Below are 6,015 nucleotides of genomic sequence, written 5' to 3' on the forward strand. Positions count from 1 at the left end.
GGTTTAAGGATCATAAGAATCGGCATCTTGAAAATGACTATCTTAACTCAAAGCAGTTTACAGAAACAGCAAATTCCGATAAAATTTCCATGGCTTTATTCAAGGACATGGAGTAAATTTTTCTAAAATTTGCATTAAGCTACAAAACTCCTGACATAGCCAAAGCAATCTTGAGGAAAAATGGGAGGCATTGTGTCCCCAGACTTTAAAATCTGACACAAAGCTTTAGCAATCAAAATTGGTTGGTACTGGAAGAAAAAAAGTCTCTTCTCAATGGCATAGGATTGAGAGGTCAGGGAGAAACTCTCAGATGCATGAGCAATTTATTTATGAAGAAGTGCATGAATTGGAGCAAGGAAACCTCTTTAGCCAATGATTACGGGAAAACTAGATAGTCACAATTAAAAAAATGAAATTAGGTGCAAACCTTCATCATACTTGGGTCTGGAGTGACCCTGTGCTTTCCCACAGTGCTTGCAATTATGAAACGGTTTGAGATCTTGACCTGCTCCATCCAGAGTAAGGTGTTAGAAATCTCAGACAGTCGTGAAAAATAAGAAAAAGAATAAAACAGAAGCAATAAGGGAAAATAGACCCCTCTTTCACGCTGTAAACAAAAATTAACTCAAATAAGTTAAAATTTTTATATTGCACTTGAATCTTGAAAAATCCATTGGGGAAACATAGGCAAGACTCTCCAAAATCATGACCACAGTGAAGTCTGAAATGTAAGAACTCAAGTGGCAAAGGTAATAAAAACAGAAACGGAACTATTTCAAACTAGAAAACTTCTGCATTCTATGAGCAATGTGCCCTACAATTAAAAGACATTCTGCTGATTGAAAGGATTTTGAGACCATACACAAGATAAAGGACTAGTATCCAAGATACATAAAGCGCTCTTAAAGCTCTCCAACAGAAAAACCGATTCAAAAATGTGGAAAGGAATGACATGGTCTCAAGATGTGAAATTGACCCAGAGGCAAAGGAAATTCGTCATCATTGATTATAAGGGAAATGCAAATCAAAGTGAAAATAAAATATCACTCACATGGGGACTCACAAATGTGTAACACAAAGCCAGAAATGAGTAAGTGCCAGTGGGGGTGTGCCAGATAGGAACCTCATTTTTCACTGGAGAGACTGTGGTTTGGCTCAGCCTGAAGGACATCTCCACACCTGTACTCATCAAAGCATTGTTGACTGCAGCCAGGATCTGGAAACAACGCAAGTGCCCACAAGAGATGAGTGAATAAAGAGCTTGTACAAACACACGTGCAATACCGCTCAACTGTGAGAAGAGGTGAAAGCTTCACCTGGCTGAAAGTTGGATGGAATTGGAAGCTGTTATAATAAGTGAGCTGAGAAGAAAAAGACAAATGTCAGATGATCGTCCTCATGTGGAGGATGAAGAAGCAAAGTAAGTGTATTTGACAGTCACCAGTGGGAATAAACCCTGAGATGTGATTGTGACAGAACAGGGAATTGAGGGAAACATTTGTGGGTGGGCTTTGATTAAGCCACACCTGGGTGTGCTCAGCCCTGTCTCTGTGCTCAGGGCTCAGTCCTGATGATGATCAGGGTGCTGAAGATCAAGTCTGGCTATATGCTCAATGAGAGCATTCTGCCTGTTGCACTACCTGATATTTTGCCCATTTTGTGCCTAGTATTCATTTGTCCTAGTGAATTTTTAAGCTCAATCCATTTTTACGAAGTAGTTTATTTAAAGAAACTCTCTTAGAAAAATGGGAAACGTATGAAATATGAGAAACTAGTCAATTGCTGATAATTTGCCTAGTTTGTGCCTGCTGTTAATTTGTTCTAGTGAATTTCAAGCTCAGTTCTGTTTTATGAAGTAACTAGTTTATTTAAAGATGCTTTCTTAGAGAAATATGATAAATATCTGAAACATAAGAAATTTAATCTATTTTTTTCTTTTGATAGATTTCCTTTTTTAATAATCCCAAGAAATGACTGAAATGTGTATCTCAAGAAGATTTTACGTTATATATAAGATTTTGGTTCAATCACATACAGGACACCATGCATGACTAGGTAGTTAGTATTTCTATAAACCTTTTCCCTTAATTATATTGTAAAGATTAATCTCCTTGAATTTTGTAAATTTAATTTTTATGAGTTATAATTATATGTTGTAATGATAATATATACATATATATTTATTAGTGAGATACCATGTACAGTTACATGGTAACTAGTTTGTAAATAGACTTACAATCTTTCGTATTTGGGTTTCAGTTATACAATGATCAAGTACCCATCCATCCACTAGTGCCCATCCATTCTCCACCAATGAACCCAGTAGCCTGCCCACTACCCCACCCCCACCCCACTCCACCTCTATGGCAGGGCATTCCCTCTTTCTCTCTCTCTCCTTTAGGTTGTTGGGGTTTGCAATAGAGGTATTGAGTGGACATCATGTTCGGTCTATATTCTACTTTCAGCCTTTCAGCACGCATCTTGCATCCCCAGCAAGTCCTCCAAAAACCCTTTACTTGGTGTTCCCTTTTCTGTCTGAACTGCCTTTTCCCCACTGCATGTGCTGCCGGCTTCCAAGATGTGGAGCAGTCCTCCCAGCATCACATATGGTCCCCTGAGCACCGCCAGGAGTAACTCCTGAGTGCAGAGCCAGGAGTAACCCCTGTGCATCGCCAGGTGTGACCCAAAAAGCAAAAAAAAATTTTTTTTAAAAATTTAAGTTGGTCATATATTCATTGTGTGAATTAATGTTGAAAGCTATGTTTATTCTCGGAATTTCTTTCAAAGCGAATGGCCATAATAATATACCTATCTCTGTAATATACCTTTAATGTTATTGAGCATTATCGGAAACAATTGTTTTTACATAAGTCTGAGTTGCATAACTTAAAAATGTTGTTAGTTCAGTGTATTCTTTGTTAAAAGTCTAAGAAATTATATATATTATTAGGTATTAAAAGTTACTTGAGAGCCAAAATGTCCCATCTCAGTTTCTTAGGTTTCTGACAGCTCTTTCTGCAGTCTGAGGGTCCATGTGGTATAGAGGAGTAGGGGTTAAGGAGTCCAGGCGAGGCACCATTATTTCTGCTTTTAATACCTGCTCCTATTTTCTGGGTTTTCAGACAGCATGTACACTTTCCTGTTTTCTAAAAGTTTTATGTGAATAATGCCATAATCTATCCACATAACTAATCTGAAGATTGCAATTTGTTATTAAAGATGCAGTTTTATTTATTTTATAATGTCATGACAATACTAAGTTTCGTATTATAAACTAATGTGTTTGATTTTTAAGGTGACATTGAACTTTATTGACTTAAACATCCTTTTTAATACATATATAGGTTAACTTGATCTTATAATCCTATGGATAAACTTTTATACTCAACCATTTGAAGCTGCATTGGAAGACATTTGGCCATAGTACCTTCTTCTACTAGGTCAGTTATTAAGCATTTTCTCCTTTATGTTGATGAAATAATCCTCTATATTTGGTAGTTTGTTCAGAATTGTGGTTAAATTTTCTGAAATTTTTTATATGTAAAATTTGTATTTGGGGGCTGGAGCGATAGCACAGTGGATAGGGCATTTGTCTTGCACACAGCCAACCCTGGTTGGATTCCCAGCATCCCATATGATTCCCTGAGCACCGTCAGGAGTGATTCCTGAGTGCATGAGCCAGGAGTAACCCCTGTGCATCGCTGGGTATGACCTAAAAAAAGCAAAATAAATAAATAAATAAATTTGTATTTGGTAATAATATTTGCTTAAAATTATTGTACACTTAAAATTTGAAATATTTTCAATATGCTTAGTATATTTACATTGAAAATAATTCACTTTATTTTAATGTTTAGTATAGAGCTAAACCATAATCCTATAAAAGATGAAAAACCAAGCATGTGGAATTAAAAAAAGAATAGGAAAAGCAAAACAAAAATTAGCAAATACAAGTGAGAAAACAATAAAGATTAGTAGTAAGAAAAATAGGAGAGATTTAAATACTTCAGTGAAATATAATTTTACTTTGGTGACACTGACTACAAAACATGTGGTAGAATCTTAATATAGTAATTACTTTTTAAAGCTCTTTTTGTAGGGCTGCTCTATGAAATTTTTATACCGTCATATTTAATAGTAAATAATAAATTAGTATTAGTATACAATCATATTTAATAGTTTGCTTTTATGCATGTATTCACCCATGCTTTTAACTATAGAAAAGATTTCTTTTAGCTTACATGAGATTTACATAGAAACGTTTATCGTAGAGGACCGAGCTCACCCTGCTGGTGAAACAGACCATGTACACATTCAGTCTCCATCACCAGACAACTGAATGGCAGCAGTCATTTGAGAAAATGCTGCTGTTTTCTCCAATATCAGAATACAGTGTGGTGTGCTTTTTCTCTTCAGCATTTCTTACCTGCATGCATTCCTTAAAGCTATACTTTTATTCAAATTATTTATCAGACTATTTGAAGTGTGCTTCCACTTATAAAAGTTATATTTGAGTTTTGAGAGGAGTTCATTTGACCTTTTTTTGTACTTAAAACAATATTAATTTGAGGCTGGAGCCACAAATTAAGCCGCACAGCGGGTAGGGCATTTGCCTTGCACACGGCCAACCTGGGTTCGGTCGCCAGCATCCCATATGGTTCCCTGAGCACCATCGGGAGTAACTCCTGGGTGCATAGCCAGGACTAATACCTGTGCATCGCTAGGTATGCCCCCCCCCAAAAAAAGAAGTAATATTAATTTTAGGTAGCACTGTAGCACTGTAGCAATGTCCACCAGTTGTCCATCGATTTGCCCGAGCGGGCCCAGTAATGTCTCCACTGTGACACTTGTTGTTACTGTGTTTGGCATATCAAATAGGCCACGGGTAGCTTGCCAAACTTTGCCGTGTGGGCGAGATGCTCTCTGTGGCATGCCAGGCTCTCTGAGAACAAAGATAAATAGTATTATTTAGTATTATTTAGGAGTGAACATTTCATTTGAGCAAATCTTTGAGAACCTAGGAATTATTGAAAGTAAATAAAACAATAGTTTACACTTGATCCCCTTAGTACTGTGAATCACTTAAAATATAGCTCAGTTTAAAAAATTAAATTTTTTCCTATTATTTTGTACTATATCTGATGATGACAAACTTGATTCTGATTTTTCTGCCCCTAAAATAAACCTGAAAATTGAGTTACATGGCATAGTAATTGAATTTAAAGTTTAAATATTTATTTTTTGACTTGTTTTTTAATTTTTATTAGTGAAACACCATGAGGTACAGTTGTAGAAGTACAAATTTTTGTGCTTGGATTTCAGTTATACAATGATTGAGTACCCATCCCTCCATCAGTGCCCATTCTCCACCTCCAGTGCTCCCAGTATCCCTCCCACCACCCCATCCCCCCATCCCATACCACCCCTGTGGCATTCCCTTTTGTTTCTCTCTCCTTTTGGGTATTGTGGTTTGCAAAAGAGGCATTGAATGGCAATCATGTTAGGTCTAGAGTCTACTATCAGCATGCTTCTCCCATCCTGGGAGGATCCTCCAAACACCCATTATTTGGTGCTCCCTTCTCTATCTGAGCTGCCTTTTCCATTTTCCCCCAGCATGTGCGGCTGGCCTCCAAGTCATGGAGTGAACCTCCTGGTACTTATCTCGGCTATTCTTGGTTGTTAGTCTCTTATTTTGTTACTTTATATTCCCAGATAAACGCAATCTTTCTATGTCTGTCCCTCTCTTTTTGACTCATTTCGCTTAGCCTTGGAGTGTTTTTATTCGGGTCTCTTTTAGCTGGCACTCTTCTGGCTCCTTGGATCTGGATGTCTGCATTCTTTAACTTTGGGAACTGTTCAGCAAGATTTCTAAGAGTTTCATTGTATTGGTGGTGCTGTTTCTGTGCTGGTGATAGAGCCCAGGCCCATGTACATGAGGAGCAGATTCTTCATCGTTCAGCTGCTTCACCCCTCCCCCCACAACTCAGTTTAAATTTATTTTAAGAAATTCATCTA

At 37.2% G+C, this 6,015-nt stretch overlaps 1 non-coding gene across 1 annotated transcript; it reads left to right on the plus strand.

Annotated features, from left to right (window-relative positions):
- The first annotated feature begins 419 nt into the window (after positions 1–419).
- LOC130039574 (small nucleolar RNA SNORA9) lies at positions 420–546 on the plus strand. The gene has a single exon (XR_008794927.1). It is a non-coding gene; the product is annotated as a small nucleolar RNA SNORA9 (small nucleolar RNA).
- Positions 547–6,015: the final 5,469 nt, after the last annotated feature.

Source organism: Sorex fumeus, unplaced genomic scaffold (assembly GCF_029834395.1).
Source record: "Sorex fumeus unplaced genomic scaffold, SorFum_2.1 ptg000088l, whole genome shotgun sequence".
In the NCBI taxonomy this organism is placed as follows: domain Eukaryota; kingdom Metazoa; phylum Chordata; class Mammalia; order Eulipotyphla; family Soricidae; genus Sorex; species Sorex fumeus.